General features: G+C 44.1%; 1 pseudogene; it reads left to right on the top strand.

Annotated features, from left to right (window-relative positions):
• The first annotated feature begins 15,095 nt into the window (after window positions 1–15,095).
• LOC123076520 (uncharacterized) lies at window positions 15,096–16,307 on the top strand (annotated as a pseudogene).
• The last annotated feature ends 374 nt before the right edge of the window (window positions 16,308–16,681 follow it).

The following is a 16,681-nucleotide window of genomic DNA, read 5'->3' as shown; positions in this document are numbered from 1 at the left end:
GGCGCCATCAGATCTTCGTTCAACTCTGGGGATGTCGATGACCGACCAACAAGGTTATGCTTTCGCTAAGTAATTGCTTCTAATTACACTCTAGTCATCTGCTTTGTCATATTGGATATGCCTTGCCTTGTAATAGTTAAGAAACAGCTTGTTCCTAGGTTAGATCACCTTCAGTCGAACTACCGCTTGCTGTCTTACTACTTAGCCATGCAATCTGGTCCTTAATTTCAAGTGGTGCTAAATGTTGGCCCAATTTTTGCAAAATTTTGAATCCAGCTCCGGCAATTAGACCATTGAACTTACTACTGCCCATTGTTGTCTCTTTAAGCTTTAGTTAATTTGCATTGTCATGCACTGGGCAGAAAAATGGTTTTCGATTTGCTTAATGACGGCAAGTCGAGCTTGGTTCTTCTTAGTATCTTGAACTGGGTCCAGGGTCAGAACAGGGTATGAAAGTGAGCTCCCTGGGTTCTATTCTTGAAGCCCATGAATTAACTGCAGTTCTAATTTGTTCCTTGTATTTCTTGGGATTACTGCGGAAACACATTCTGCAGCTCCATCACTCGCCAATCCTCATATTACTTTTAGTGTAGGTTGAATCCTTAGCTAAGTGATGGAAAACTTGAGATCATCGAATGATTTGCCAACTAATCTGTTTTTGGGCTGAGGAATTGGACTTTGCTTTATTTTATTCATCTCTTGGTTCTTTTTTTTTTAGAAAAGGAGGAGGACCCCCGGCCTCTGCATCTGGGCAATGCATGCGGCCACTTTATTAATTATTCTCACAAGACCTTACAAAGTCATACAATAGTAAGACTAAAGCCACCGTCTAAGTAACAACTGTCGCTACACCTATCCAAATGATGAAGGGGCGCTGATAGCCTGGGCCTAATACCAAACAGACATCGCGGCCAGACCTAACATCTAAGACCTGAGGTCCCAATCAGGACGTCTGCCGGGTATGGGCACCCACCAGTCCGGCGTGCTCCTCAACCAGGACGCATGCCGGGTATGAGGCCGCCGCAGCCACTTGCCGCCAATCCATCTTCAGAGCTGTACTGCTGTATCAACCTTGCCCGGTTTAGCTGCCGCCGACGCCACCACGACGCCAGACAGCGTCGACCTCCTGCGCGTGTCCATCACCACACATCTGACTCTAAGCCTCAGCTGCTCCATGCCGCCAAGAGCCGCCGCCATGAATATGTAGAGAGAAACACCGCTCCACCGAAGAAGCCATCCGTTGGTCCCTCGAGCCCGAGTGCATCTCCAAGAATGCCGCCCCCAAGGGGGTAACGACACATGAATGCCGCCGTCATCCGATCAACTGATCTAGGGTTTCCCTCGGAGGTATTGGGTGGGTTTGGGATTTGTATCTCGATGATGCCTTCATGAAGGAAACGATGATAAGGGCATCGTCATCACCGGCTCCGTCCAACGGCCGAAGACCAAGTTTTCACTCAGATCCGTCCCAAGAAATCCACCCGACAACCTGTGCACTGTCTCGACCGCCTTCAAAGCTCCAGATCTAGCCGCCTAGATCCGGCGACCAACCGCAACAGCAGTGCCACCGTAGGAGCCCTGGCACACCGGCCACTGCCTGAATGTGCCACCACTGGAGCCTGGGAGGAGGACTCCCACCCCACCTCGCCAAACCGCGAGAGCCGCCGAGATGGATCCTGCACGCTTATCACCGTCTTTGATCGGAACCAATCCGTGACAAAACCACGAGATCGCCGATGCAGATCCGCTTTGAATCTCTTGATTCTTCTTAGTGCTCAATTTATATGCCTCATGTCCCTCTGTGGCTCTATTTTAACTGACAATCAATTCATGATGCAAGATGCAACAGACAGTACTTACGCGTGATTTAATAATAATTGATATAATGCGGCGAGTCATGCATCACCTGCGTCTGCGGCCGGCGGGTGTATCGAGTACGTTCGCGTGATGGGGAAGCCACTCAAGACACAACTCCTAGTTGGACTCAGGTGACGTACGTGGCCTGACCGGAGTCGGGTACGCGCTGGCCTCCGATACATAGTGGCGCTAGAATTCTATTCCCTCCGTTCCCTACTACTCCCTTTGTCCTATAATATAAGAGCGTTTTTTACACTAGTGTAGTGTCAAAAACGCTCTTATATTATGGGACAGAGGGAGTATAATATAAGAGTGTTTTAGTTATGTGACGGAGGTAGTAGTAGATAACTACTCCCTCCGTTCAAAAAAACTTGTCCCTTAAATAGATGTATCTATCACTAACTTTGGTGTTAGATATATCCATTTGAGGGACAAACTTGGGACAAGCTTTTTCGAACGGAGAGAGTACGTCTTATATACATGGCCGGCTTGCTCGTTCGCTCGCTCGCATAACCACCGATTCATTACCACGCAAGAAGACTAAGAAGACGCCATGGGAGCAGTCTTGTCCTCCGCCGACGCCGACGCCGTCGTCGGCGCCCTAGTAAGCTTGTTGGCCATCAAGAACCACGCGCCCCAACGACATCGGTTATCGATCGCTCCACCGGATGCACCGGCGACGGCGAGGACCATTGGTCTGGCCTGCCAAGGACCTCCTGCGGTCTGCACGTCCTGGCGCGACGCCTACGCTAGCTTCAGCTCCGCGCCGTGCTAGAGCAGGCGCCCAACGACTACGCCCTGCTGCCCCTTCGTCGGCGGCACCTTCCGCTTTCCCTTCTCCGGCCCTCCGCACTATAAGCGGGGCTTCACACCTTCTCCTGCCACGGCGGGTGGGTGTTCACCAACGACGCGGCTGGCAACCCGTACCTCCTCAACCCCATCACCGGCGCCCAGGCCACGCTACCACCGGTCAAGACGACCTACCAGAGCTATGCCTTTTTTTGCGGGGTAAACTCCAACTTTATTCATGAAAGTCCATATGGAGTGGGATACATCTGACATCATGGGGAGCACCAAACCAAATATGGCGTCCCGGACCTCTAGAAAAAGAAAACTTGGCTAACCGATGTGCTTTGACATTGACAGCACGACTCTCAAAAACAAAAATACAATGAAAAGAAGATGATCTGAGATTAATCTCACTAACAATTGCTTCATAAATTCCCCTAGCATTTTTGTTGATGTTAAAGACCACCTGTTGGCAATCCGAAGCCACCACTAGGTTTTGGATTCCAAGATCCTCTGCAAGGGCCAAGGCCTCCCGACAAGCCATCGCTTCAAGAGAGGCTGGGTCTGTGACCCTCTCAACAACAAGAGCTGAACTACCCAGATAATTTTCTTCTTTATCTCTGCAAACAGCCGCAGCAGCGGAGCCTCCTCTTCTACCCAGCACTCCCACGTCCACGTGTATCTTGAAGTGTCCTGTTGGTGGCTTCCTTGGCCGTGTATGCACCTGATCGTGTGGAGCGGCTCTCCCAGCCCCCCTCTGGCTATTCTCCTTAACAATACCGAGGTCAGCTATAAACCTCGTAATGAAACCATGAGTCGTATGAGGGCTCTGGAATATGGCTTCATGGATAGCCTTGCTCCTTGCATGCCATATGGCCCATAAAGTTACCGCCACCAGCATAAATTCTTGATGAGATAGCAATACCAGAGCGATACCTTCTATGATGATGACGGAAGAAGCGTCAAAAAGCCTCGTAAAAAACGTGACATTTCTTGGGTCAGCTGGGCTCGGGTGGCCATGTCCACCGCGGCTGACGTGAGGGCGTGCACCATCGTTATCGTGCACATGCCAATGTTCAAGGTTTCTTTTGCCAGGCCAGGAGACAAGCGCTGGACATTGCTCTCAGAACTTGAAAATCATGTTTACGACATTCTTTATAATAACAACGATGGTTTATTCTTTTTTTTAGAAATGGACCCCCGGCCTCTGCATCTGGACAATGCATGCAGCCACTTTATTAATTATTCACATAAGACCTTACAAAGTCATACACCAATAAGACTAAAGCCACCGTCTAGGCAACAACTATCGCTACTCCTATCCAGTTGATGAAGGGATGCTGATAGTCTGGGTCTAATACCAAACAGACTTCGCAGCTAAACCTAACATCTAAGATCTGAGATCCAACCAGGACGCCTGCCGGGTATAGGGCTCCCACCAGTCCGGCGCACTCCTCAACCAGGACACCTGTCGGGTATGAGGCCGCCGCAGCCACCTGCCACCAATCCATCTTCAGTACTGTACTGTTGCATCTACCTTGCCCGGTCTAGCTGCCGTCGATGCCACCACGGCGCCAGACAACACCATCATCCTACACGTATCCATCCACACGCGCCCGTCGCTGAAACTCCGCAGCGCCATGCCGCCGGGATCCGTCGTCGGCCTTACGGTAGATGAAACACCGCTCCTCCTTGTCCCCTCCAGCCAGCTCCTGCTCCAAAACGATGCCCTCAGGAGGGAGCACGACACCGGAGGCGCCGTCATCGTCCGATCCGGTAGACCCAGATCTAGGATTTCCCCCGGAACATCCCGATCATGTTGACGTGGTTTGCAACGACGATGCCTCAACAGGGAGCGTCGGAGATGCCGTCATCGTCCGCCATGACCGAAGTCGGCGCAATTTTCACCGAAAGTAGCACCACCACGTCTCGCCGCTGACTGGATCCGAGCACACCCACGCCATGTAGACGTATGGTGTCGTCGGAAAGCCGGTTGAGGACCACCGGCCGCCCACCCCGGCCCCATCACGCGCCGCCGGCCGGCCATAGCCGAACCACAACGGATCTGTCCGGGACGCCAGATCCACGGCCACCGCCGCCGCCCATTGCATCCCACCGGAGGGCCTCACCATCCCTGGGTTCGCCGTCTGCCGCCGCACAGCCAGGACGCCGCTGTGGCTGCCGCATGAAGACACCCCGCACGAGACGCCCCAGCCGCCTGATGGGAGATCCGTCGCTTCCCCTCCTGCCCTAGCCCTTTAGGCGTCGGGCGCCACCACCACCGCGGCCAGTGCCGGCGGCGGCGGCGGCAGAGACCTGCCTCGCGGGAGGGCTGGCACCGCGAGGAGTTGGTTCCCCTGGCGTCGCCCTGGGTGGCGGTGCGAGGGGTTCGGGAGGGAGGGAGGGGGTTGGAGGGAGGAAGGGATATCAGACGGTAGACAAGTAGACTCTTTAAAATTGGGGGAGAATTTCACTTCCCCGGCCTCTGCACCAACTAGGGATGCATGCGACCATTTTAGTATGAGCACCGGTTTATTCTACCTTCTATATTTCGATGGTTCCGTATGTACTTTGGATCTTAGTGGGCCTTCACCAATGGTGACCACGATCATGCGCGGCGTGACAGATCGTTGGGAAGTTGTACCTAACATGCACCTCGTCCTCATGCCATCGGGTGAACTACTGCAGGTCTGGAGGAACTGGGAACACATGGATACTCCACTCAAGTATCACAAGACTTACCAAAAAATTGTGAACCATATATGCCATGATGGAGCAGATTTGGTTGGCGAAGATGACGACGACAAGCTAATTGATGAGCTAGAGACAAACGATGAAGAGGACGAGCTCCCTGAAGTTGGCACCGATGACCAAGATGAGCCCGCTGAGGCCGAAAATGATGAAAACGAAGATCTTTCTGAAGCCGACCGCAAAGACCACGACATTGCATGCACTATTGCAGCTGCTCCGCGAAGGTGTTGACATGCCTCATCGGCTTGTTGACGAGGTCAGCACGAATGAGGTCATGGTCTTCAAGGTTGACGTTGAGAGGCAGAAGTTGGTGGAGCTAAGGGACATTGGAGACCACGTGCTCTTCCTCGGTCTCAACGCTGCCGTATGTGTTCCGACAAATGAATTTCCAGTGTTCAAACCAAATTGCGCCTACCTCACAAACGAGGCTTCCTTGTACAACCCGATGTTACAGAAAGATCTTGGTATCTGAAACATCAAGAAGAGGAGTATGCAGAACCTTGTTGAAGCCTGGCCAAATCCGTCTTCTTGGCTACATTTACCGACTCCAATTTGGATCACTCCAAGGTTTTAGCTACTGGTTTAGTTGTTCAAAAGCTACTGCTTTTGGGTTTTGGGGGGGGGGGGGGGGGGGGGGTTGTCTTATACGTCAAGAACATTCTTGTAATACACGTTTAACATTTGTTAATACATGGTCAACATTTTCTCTTTACACATTTCGCACATTTTTATTTTAATGTTTGATTAACATTTTAAAATACTTGTTGAACATTTTTTTTCAAATGCTTGATTAACATTTGTTAAATAGATGGCACATTGTATATTTTTGGTAGACATGTGAACATTGCCATTACACACATTAACAAATGTTTGATTAACATTATATAAAAAATTTAAAAAATCTTGATTAACATTTTTAAATAAAATATTAATGCATATAAACATTTTTCTTACACATTCTAATATTTTCAAATGCTTGATTACAATTTTTCAAGTACAACTTTGATAATTTTTAATACTCCGTCAACATTTTTATATACATATTTTAACATTATTCATATTCTTGATTAAAAAATTAGAATGTTTTTTTTATTCTTGATTAACATTTTTTTAAATACATGATCAATTTGATTCGCACATATTGTATATTCTTTATATAAATTTTTGGTAATACATGAGAAACATTTTTAATACAATTTAACATATTTCAAACCCTTGATTAACTTTTTAAAATATTTTATTTTAAGTGTTTTTTCTAATCTATATTTGGAAGTATAAACGAAAGTAATAGAAAATGAGAACAAACAACATGAAAAAATAGCCCATGACTTCCCGTGCACCTGGGCCGGCCCATTTAGGGAGGTCAAGGACGTGACGGCATGGTAAGTCGGGAGCAACTAATCACCGGTCACTTTGGTGGGCTAAGAGCACGCCACTTGGTACACTCTCAACCCTTGCCACATGTCGTATGACAGGCGCTACCTCTGGTTTTGTATTTTTTGTACACATTTTCGGGTTTTAGCTTTTTGGGTTTTACTAGATTTTGGAGGGAAAAAAATTCCCCGTCAAAAAACATTTTTTTCTTCCAAGGAAGGAACAGATTTGTCCGCGAGAGGCACAACTGTGCCTCTCCAAAAAGGAAAAAAAATATGTTTTATGTTTTCTTGCTTCCACAGGAAGCACAGATTTGCCTCTCGTGGGTGCATAGATTTGCTTCTGCATTGTGCCTCTCGACAAAGGAAAAAATTGTGTTTTCCTTTTAACTTTTCCCGCGTGGAAATGGAAAGATGTGTTTTTTTTCAGTGCCACGAGAGGCATATATTTGCTTCTCGTGAAGGCACAAAAAAATGCATATTATTTTTTTTCTTTCGTGAGAAGTACAAATTTGCTTCTCGTGGAGACACATATTTCCTTCCATGAGAGGCACAAGGGACCAAAAAAATGGTGCTTCCGGCTTGTGTTTTTTTTTTCTTCCATTTTTTTTGGAAAAAAGGTTCGTCGAAACCTATTAACCTGGGCCTAGTTTCAAATAACTCGACACGAGTAATCTAATAGTGAAACGGTTCGGGATTTAGACGCACAGTTTATATAAGAGATAAAACGTTCTGAATAAATGAACTAAAAAAAACTCCTAGATTTAGATGAGAAGTTGAAAAGGAAACTCTCAGATTGATAGGGTGGGCGGCTCCTATTTGGCGCATAGAGCGCTGTCTAACACACTAGTGCGTAGCCCCACGTCAAATCATTCGAGTGGGCCGGCCTTGTTTCTCCAGCATTTTCAGGTGCATTCTCGCCCGTTTTTGGGAAGGTTCTACAACTTCCCTAAACTAGGATTTATATTTTCCTAGTGTTTTTGTTTCTGACTCTTGTTTTTCTTATTTTGTTTCTTTTCTGTTTTTCTTTTTGCTTTTTTCTTTATTCTCTTTTCTCCTTAAGTTTTTCACCTTGTTTGCTAATTTATATATTTTAAAATTCGCGAACACTATTGTATTCATCAGATTCAAAAAAGTTCAACAATGTAGAAAAAATTCATCGAATTTAAATTTTGTTCATCGAAATAAAAAATGTTCATCAAATTCAAAAAAGTTCGTCTTTTTTACACTAAATTTTCACCTAATTAAAAATGTATCATTTATTTTTCACAAAATTAACATTTAATTCCAAATTTATTCAGGCATTTTTCAAAAAAACGATGTTCTTCCATATAATTTTTGTTCATCAAATTGAATTAGCGACCATTTTTTAAAACTTATGAACATTCTTTGAATTCATGAAAAAAATTGATACACGAACATTTTTACAAAATAAGGACAATTGTTTTAAAACTACGACCACTTTATGATTTCTGGAACAACTTCCCAAAATTCATTTTTTGTTCATTAAATTTTGATTTTTTTTTCAATCTTCCGAATTTTTTTAAGAAGAAAAAAAAGGAAAAAAGTACACAAAATATGGAATAAAAAAACTGGGACACCGAACCCCCCTGATGGTCCGGCTCATGTGGGGCTCGCGGGAGGGCAGTGCGTGGGAAAACCCTGTTCACAGCTCGGTGCGTTGAACTGCTGATGCAACACACAGGCGAAACACAGCATCGCTAGCAACGCATAGGTTTTCTTGGATTTTTTTCGTTTTCCATTTTTCTCATTTTTTCTGTTTTTCTATTTCTTTGTTGGTCTTCTGTTTCTTTTTCAATTTCCCCCTTTTTTAATAGTTCATCTTTCAAAAATTTCAAATAATGTTCGGGTTTTTAATAAACGTTCACAATTTTTTTCAAAGTTCGTGTTTTAGAAAGTTGTTCATAAATACAAGAAATGTTCACATTTTCGAAAATTGTTCAGAAATTACAAAAAAGTTGTTCTCTAAAAATTGTTTGCAGTGTTTTTGTTCAAAATTCCCAAAAAATGTCCCCGTTTCCAAACGTTGTTCACGTTTTCATTTTTTCTGGAGTTTCAAAAAATGTTCTAGTTTCATAAATTGTTCAGAAGTTTCAAAAATGATCATGTTTTCAAATTTTGTTAATTATTTTCAAAATATGCTCGCATTTCCAAATTTTGTTTTGGAACGTGGAAAAATGTTCCCGCTAAATAAAAAAACTTCATGATTTACTATTTCGAAGATGTTACGCTTTTCTAAATTTTGATCTCAAATTTGGAAAGTGTTCCTTTTTCATAGAACATTCCATTTTTTGAAAAAAATTTGCTTTTTATATTCATAAAATAAGTTGGATCTGCGCAGTGTGTTGGTTCTTTAGGTGTGACGCTACTATGTTTTCAGATACTGCTAGGTGAGTAGGTAGTAGCACGTAGTGGAAAGCATTCGATCCTATGTTCGAATTCCTGTGACAGCGATTTTTTTTGCACTACAATGCGCGTTCGATGTCGGTCTACATCTTCATGGGCCGGCCCAGTCAACGAGTCGCCTGTGCCAAACGGCGACAATTTGCCACAGAGAGCGGCATATAGGAGGTCCCCAGTGGGTGTGCGCTTGCATTTTCGCCAGCGCCCCACTCGCGAAATAGGAGCTCCTGAGTGAGAGCGAGACATAGCGCTACCTCTCTGACCGTCACGTGGGACCCCCTATTGATTACCTCATTCGTGATTTTATTCGTGAAGATTGATCACCTGATTCATGAAGATTGATTGCCCATTGTGATTTTATTGGGTTCCTAAAATATTGATTGCCGAGATATTCAGAAAGAAAGTAGGGATTGATTCGTGAAGATGGATTACCGATCATGACTTTCATGGGCTTCGAAATTTTGATTGTTTAGATATTCAGAAAGAAAGTAGAGATTGATTCGTGAAGATTGATTATCGATCGTGATTTCAATGGGCTCCGAAATTTTGATTTATGAGATATTCAGAAATAAAGTAGAGATTGATTCGTTAAGATTGATTACCGATCATGATTTTAATGGGCTCCCAAATATTTATTGCCGACAATGAGTGTTACCAAATATTGGGCCATCGGATGAAAACTTTGTTAAATAGAAAACGAGAGGGTGAAACAAAAAAAAGAGGGTGTAAAATCATTGGAAGGGGTGGGGAAGGATGGAGAGGTCCTAGTCGGCGTCTTAAGCACCCCCGAAGCTAACCTTAGTGGGCCGGCCCATGAACACGTATGCCATCAAGCTGCTAGTGATTGACTACGGCGCGCACATTTCAAGAACTATTCTAGCCGCCCTATTTGAAATAAAACCAATTCACTAATTTGAGGAAAAAAGTTTACTAATTGACCGGTCTGATCAGTTGACTGTTGACTGTTCAAAAAATATGTGTATGTTTTCTGAAAAATCAGGAATTAAAAGAATCATTCACAAAAAAAGTTCACGGGTTAAAAAAAAGGTTGAGGAATCTAAAAGAAAAACTCACAAAAATGGGAAAAGTTCATCGATCTTCAAAAATAGTTCATCGGTTTTGGAAAAAGTACATTCGGTTTGAAAAAAAAGTTCATTTATTTTGGAAAAAATTCATTCAATTTGAAAAAAGTTCATCCATTTTGGAAACAAGTTAATCGATTTTGGAAAAAAGTTCATCGGTTTTGAAAAAAGATAATCGATTTTGAAAAAAAAATCATCGAATTTGAAAATAAATCGTTGAATTTGAAAAAAGTTCATCAAATTTGGGAAAAAAAAGTTCATCAATTAAGAAAAAAGGTTCATGAATTTTATTAAAAAACTCGCATTATAATGAAACAAAAAAGATGAGAAAAGGAAAAGAAAAAATAAACCAACCCAAAGAAAGAAATAAAAGAGATAAAACGAAGTATTTATGCACCAGCGTCGTGATGGTTTGGTGGTAGAGCTGTGCTCTAGCGACAAAGAAGTCGCAGGTTCGAATCATTGTGCTTAGTTCGGACTGCTTCAGGCGCCCGTTTGCAAAATGCATTGTAGGATTCGCCGGAAGGATGGACGAATGAAGATTTTGGACAACATAAGTCAAACGAAGGTTTTGACGTAAGAGGGGACAATACTTTCTTTTTAAGTAAAACAAGTAGAGATAGAGATTTTTGCTTTAGCATTTTGAAATCAGACCAATAATTGATTGACTGGTACGTACAAGTGCTAGTTTGGGCGCATAGTTTGGTTGACTTCCACATAAGTTGTTTGACTCGGACACCACTCTCATATTTTGAGGTCTGAGGCCAGGATTGCTGCCTGGCCGTGGAGCTACTTGTCAAGACTTCATCCAAACAAGCCCTGAATTCAACTGAACTGGGCGTGCTACAACTTCTCGACTTGGATAGTCGAGACAACTAGAAGGCAGGCACCCCCCACCTTCTCTCCATCAGTGGCGGAGCTGGTACCCGGCGACCCGGGGCAGCTGCCCGGGCTCCTCGCCCAGCAGCACTTGATAGTGACTAATAAACCACGTCCTAATTAGCAGAGTTTGGCGTTATTTGCCCGGGCAAAAAGTTTCTATGTTTTCCTAGGTGGCTGAGCCTTGCACCGTAGTCTAAATGTAGAGGCCTAGGTCCATTTAATTAATACATTTACGGAGTACGTTGTACCTAGCCTAGCCCAATGCTCGTGGCTCTACGCCTGCACGTCTGCGCGTAAAGGCTTAGAAAAATCGTCGGGGGCTAGTGAAACCCTTGACGCCTTCTCGCCTCCTGCTCCTCCCGCCGCGATCGACCGTGATGGTTCAGTTTGTTCGACAGCAGCGGCAATCGCCGGGCAATCCACGACGCCTCCTCCTAGCAGTTTGTGGCTTTTCTTCCAAATTCTAATTAGGAGAGGAATTGAGGTGAATTTAGGGCTTAGTCTTGTGCAGCTGTAGGCACACGCATGAGTAATTTGGGGATTCTAATTTCGGCCTATAATTTGCAGTGACATGTGTAATTAAAGATTCTATCACCCCGAGCAGGTTGATTGAAGGAATATCGATCTCCACTTGGCATAGGTATTGTCACTTTTGTTGTCGACACATCTAACCTGACCATTGTTAGTTAGTTCATTCAATCATTCCGAATCATCCAACTTTAATCTTATGTTATTAATTTCAGATATGAGGGTTTTTTTGGTTCCTAGAGCAAGTATTGAGAATGCAAGTGCTGTGCAGCCGGAATCAGAACAAGACCCTCCTATTCATGTTGCTAACAATAGTGAGTTTAATCCGGACGAAATTCAATCTGATCCCGCACTGAGAAAACAAATTGCTGAATATGCACCACAAATTCAAGACCAAGTTAGGAGGGCATACATATTAAAGGGTCGAAGTAAACCAGTATTAGAATTTCGCCGGACGGATTCAAGAGCATTTTCTAAGTCATGGTATGAAAAGTATAACTGGATAGAATATAGCGAGTCCGAGGATGCAGCTTTTTGTTTCTATTGTTTCTTGTTCAAGCAACCTGGAAGGGCTGAACACTTTGGGTTTGAAGTCTTCACCAAAACAGGTTTTAGGGACTGGAAACATGCATGTAGAGCCTTACCTGAGCATGTAGGTGGTCTGAATAGTGGTCACAACAATTGTGTTAGGCATTATGATGATTTCAAAAATCAAAGACAAAGTGTGTCAACCATGTTCGCTTGTGCAACTGAGGAATCTCACAGATTATATAAGATCCGCTTGACTTCTTCTCTAGAGTGTGTAAGGTATCTCATAGCACAAGGTTTGTCATTCGGTGGCCATGATGAATTTACTACTTCATTGAACAAGGGAAACTTTCTAGAGATGATAGATTGGTTAAAGGATAGCAATGAAGAAGTAAGAGATGCTTTTGATCATGGTGGAGAAAACTGCAAGATGACTTCCGGTGAAATACAAAAGGACCTTGCAAGGTGTTGTGCAGAAGAAGTCACCGAAGTGATTATGCGGGAGCTTGGTGATAAGAAGTTCTCTGTTCTTATTGATGAGTCACGCGATATATCGGTGAAAGAACAAATGGCAGTAATGTTGAGGTTAGTAACTATCTTTTATTTTTGGGGTTCTTTATTTACTTCAATTCTTCGTTCATCCATGATTTATCTTTTCATTCTAATTTTTTGTAGGTATGTGAATGAAGGGAAGGTTGTGGAACGATTTCTATGTCTGCACCACATCAAAGATACTACATCCGAGTCACTGAAGTTAGCTCTTGTAAAGCTTCTTGATCATTACAAATTACAATTTCAAGGCTACGAGGGCAAGGGTATGACGGTGCTTCAAACATGAGAGGTGAATTTAACGGTTTGCAAAGAAAAATTCTCGACGAAAACCCTCATGCTTTCTACGTCCATTGCTTTGCTCATAGATTACAGTTGGTTGTGGCCGCCGTTGCTAGTTCTTCTTGCTCATATATTCATGATTTTTTAGTACATATCATTGATTGTGACCACAACAACTTCATCTTGCAAGAAGATGGAAGTGTTGGTGGAAGAATCTCACAATGATATTTTGGAAAGGCTTGAGAGGGGTGAGATATCTACAGGAAGAGGCTTGAATCAACAGACTAGTCTTACTAGACCTGGAGATACTAGATGGGGTTCACATCATAAAACTTTGCTTCGCTTGGACCAAATGTGGGCCTATGTTGCGGGTTGACGCAAATGGGCGTAATCCGAGCCATGTTGCGGGTTGCATAGAAAAAATGGAGTGCTTAAAATTTGCTCTCGTTTTGAAGTTTATGATAAAGTTGTTTGGTATAACAAATGAGCTCTCACAACTTTTGCAAACAAGGGATACAAATATTGTGCTTGCCTTGGAATTAATTCATGATGTTAAACTCCGGTTGGCTACCATGAGATATAGTGGTTGGGAGAGTATTGTTGATGAGGTCCAACAATTCTGCAATTCCAAAGGTATTCCAGTGCCAAATATGGATGATGAAATACTAGTTCGAGGTCGCTCGAGGCTAGGGGGAAGGACTATCACTAATCTTCATTATTATCGGGCTGAGATTTTCTATGTCGTTATTGACAAAATATGTGTTGAGATGAATCATCGCTTCAGTGACTCAAACCAAGAAGTAATTGCATGTTTCTCGTGTCTTGATCCCAAGAATTCTTTCTCCAAGTTTGATGTACAGAAGCTTTCTCGGCTTGCCGAAATATATAGTGCCGATTTCTCAAATAGTGATCGTAGAATATTGAGGGACCAACTTGAGACTTTTGTTCTTCATTTGAGAAATCATGCTGCATTTTCTGCTTGCAAAGATGTTGAAAGTTTAGCTACAAAAATGGTTGAAACAGAGAAACATTTGGTCTTTCCATTGGTTTACAGGCTCATTGAGTTAGCTTTGCTACTGCCGGTGTCCACGGCATCTGTTGAGAGAGCTTTCTTGGCAATGAAAATTATCAAGTCTAAACAGCACAGCACGATCAATGATGATTGGTTTAATCACTTGATGATATGCTACACTGAACATGAAATATTTAAATCACTCGATGATGAAGTTATCACTCGAAGGTTTCAGGCCATGAAGGCTCGAAAAGGGATTTTACCGAGGCATCATTAGTTGGTATGTTTCATTTCCCATGTGAATACGTTTTTACAACTCCACTATAGACTACTAATTCTTACATTTTCCAATTGCAGGGTCTCTTTTTGGGTGCTTGATCAGACATTTGGATATCAAGTATTTTTTCACGAGTACTATCATTTATTGAGATATTAGTTGTCGTATTTAATTTTAGTTTTTATTCAAATTATGTGTATGAACAATACAATATCGATTGTTTGACTTTCAAACTATTCCGAATTTATCAGTATCCAGTTTAGTGCCTTATAGTTGTATAATTTGTATCCAATTATTCGGTTGCACTTAGTTGGTTCTTTTAGACAGTTTGCAGTCCGCCCCGGCTGCTAATTTTTCCTGGCTCCGCCATTGCTCTCCATTCCATCACAGTGCGGAGAGATGCTAGACTCATGGGCCCTTTACGGAGGGTTAACAGGGTGGTTAGTGCCTGGTTGGCTGGAATTGAATTAAGTGAGGCGGGCCCCTGGTGAAAATGGGGGGGGGGGGGGGGGGGGGGGGTATTAGATGAGGGCATACACGAGGGGTCGGTAGTAGTATTATCGATTCTCCTCCGTTTATATCTCATCTGCTCTTTTGCTTCTCTGGTCCGTAGATCTGGTAACTTAATCCTGCTCTGGTTCTTCCTCTATTCTGCGATTGGGTGCTAATTTTTAGTTTTATTTGCAAATTTGTGCCTTTTGTTCACATGAAGTATTAGTCAGAAATTGGGGTTTTGTAACTAGACTAGAAGAGGCACGTCAATGTCGCAAGAACTGGTGCTTGCGGCAATGGCGGCCACGCCCGGTGACATTCTACCTCCCTTGGCCACCCCTGCTCTTCTTCCACCAGCCAAAAGGGTGAATGAAAGACCCGAGTTTTCCCTAAGCCCCACCGGTGGTTCCGGCCATGACGGCGGAAGACTGGTCCAAATGGTCCACGCTTCCGCCGGACCTCATCCGCCGCATCGCCGAATCCCTGCTATCCACCAACGACCTCAACTGCTACATTCACTTCCGCACCGTGAGCCCTAGCTGGCGCGCCGCCACGGATGACCCCATGAGCTATACCTCCGACCCTCTCTTCCGCTCGCGCCGGTTGATCGTCCATGACGAGGACTTCCAGAGCAAAGGGAAGTTGCTCCTTTTAAACACTCACAGCGGCCGCTTCCTTCATAGGAATATTCCGCTGCTCAGCCACCACTCGCAATGTCTACTTGGTTCTAGAGAACAAAATGCCTCCTCACGCGGCCAACATCCTCAACCCTCTCACGGGCGTCGTCATCCGTTTCGTGGCACCTGTGCCCCCAGAGGAGGGATGCGCTGCTGTCGTCTCCCTTGCCAGCTCTGCGCTCGGGCTCACCTTGTTCAACGACTCATCTCACAAGATTTACACGGCCTACGCCCGACAGTGAGAGTTTCCTCATCCACGAGGTTCAGCAAGTAGCTTATGATAGCCTCCGTATGGCGGTCGTAGGCGGTGTCTACTCAGACACTATAGGTCACGCCATGATTGCTCGGTTATGCTGTTCGCTCATGTCTCCAGAGGCAAACGACCTTTGTTTTCCAGTGGCTTTGGCTACCGAAACGCTGCTCGTCGGGAGTGTAGAGGGATTGATCTTGGTTTTTAAAACAGACATCGAGTTAGGTATGCTCGTGGATTTGTACACCATCAACAACTATGCCATCTTCATGGGTCATCAGAGGTGCGTGGTTGTGGCTGTCGATGATGATAAGTTCCCAGGCATCGAGGTAAACTACGTCTACTTCACTAAACAATTGGGTTCGTCCGCTCATATCTTCAAGTGCAACATCAAAGATAGGAAAGTAGAGAGGATCTCGGAAGCTGCCGATTTCGTGAAGCATGACAAGAAGTTTGTCCTTGTTGCTGGCCGTCCTTTAAGGATCATCCACCTTCTCTCCAACTACACCATCAACATCCCGGACTCTCAGTTGGCCTTGCAACAGATTCCATAAGGCGTGGGAAGATCTTCGTTCAACTCTGGGGATCTCGATGACCTACCAACAAGGCTATGCGTTCGCTAAGTAATTGCTCCTAACTACTCTCTAGTCATCTACTTTGTCATATTGGATATGCGGATATGCCTTGCCTTGTAATTGATAAGAAACAACTTGATCCTAGGTTAGATCACCTTTTAGTCGAACTACCGTTTGTTGTCTTCCTACTTAGCAATGCAATATGGTGCTTAATTTCCAGCGGTGCAAAATGTTGGCCCAATTTTTTGCAAAATTTTAAATTCAGCTCCTGCAATTGGACCGTTGAACTTACTACTACCCATTGTTGTCTCTGTAATGAGATCTAAATTTTGTTTCCTAAAACCACATGTTAA

Source organism: Triticum aestivum, chromosome 3D, assembly GCF_018294505.1.
Source record: "Triticum aestivum cultivar Chinese Spring chromosome 3D, IWGSC CS RefSeq v2.1, whole genome shotgun sequence".
In the NCBI taxonomy this organism is placed as follows: Eukaryota; Viridiplantae; Streptophyta; class Magnoliopsida; order Poales; family Poaceae; genus Triticum; species Triticum aestivum.
Note: the sequence above shows the minus strand (reverse complement) of the source record. Positions and strands in the feature narration are given on the sequence as shown.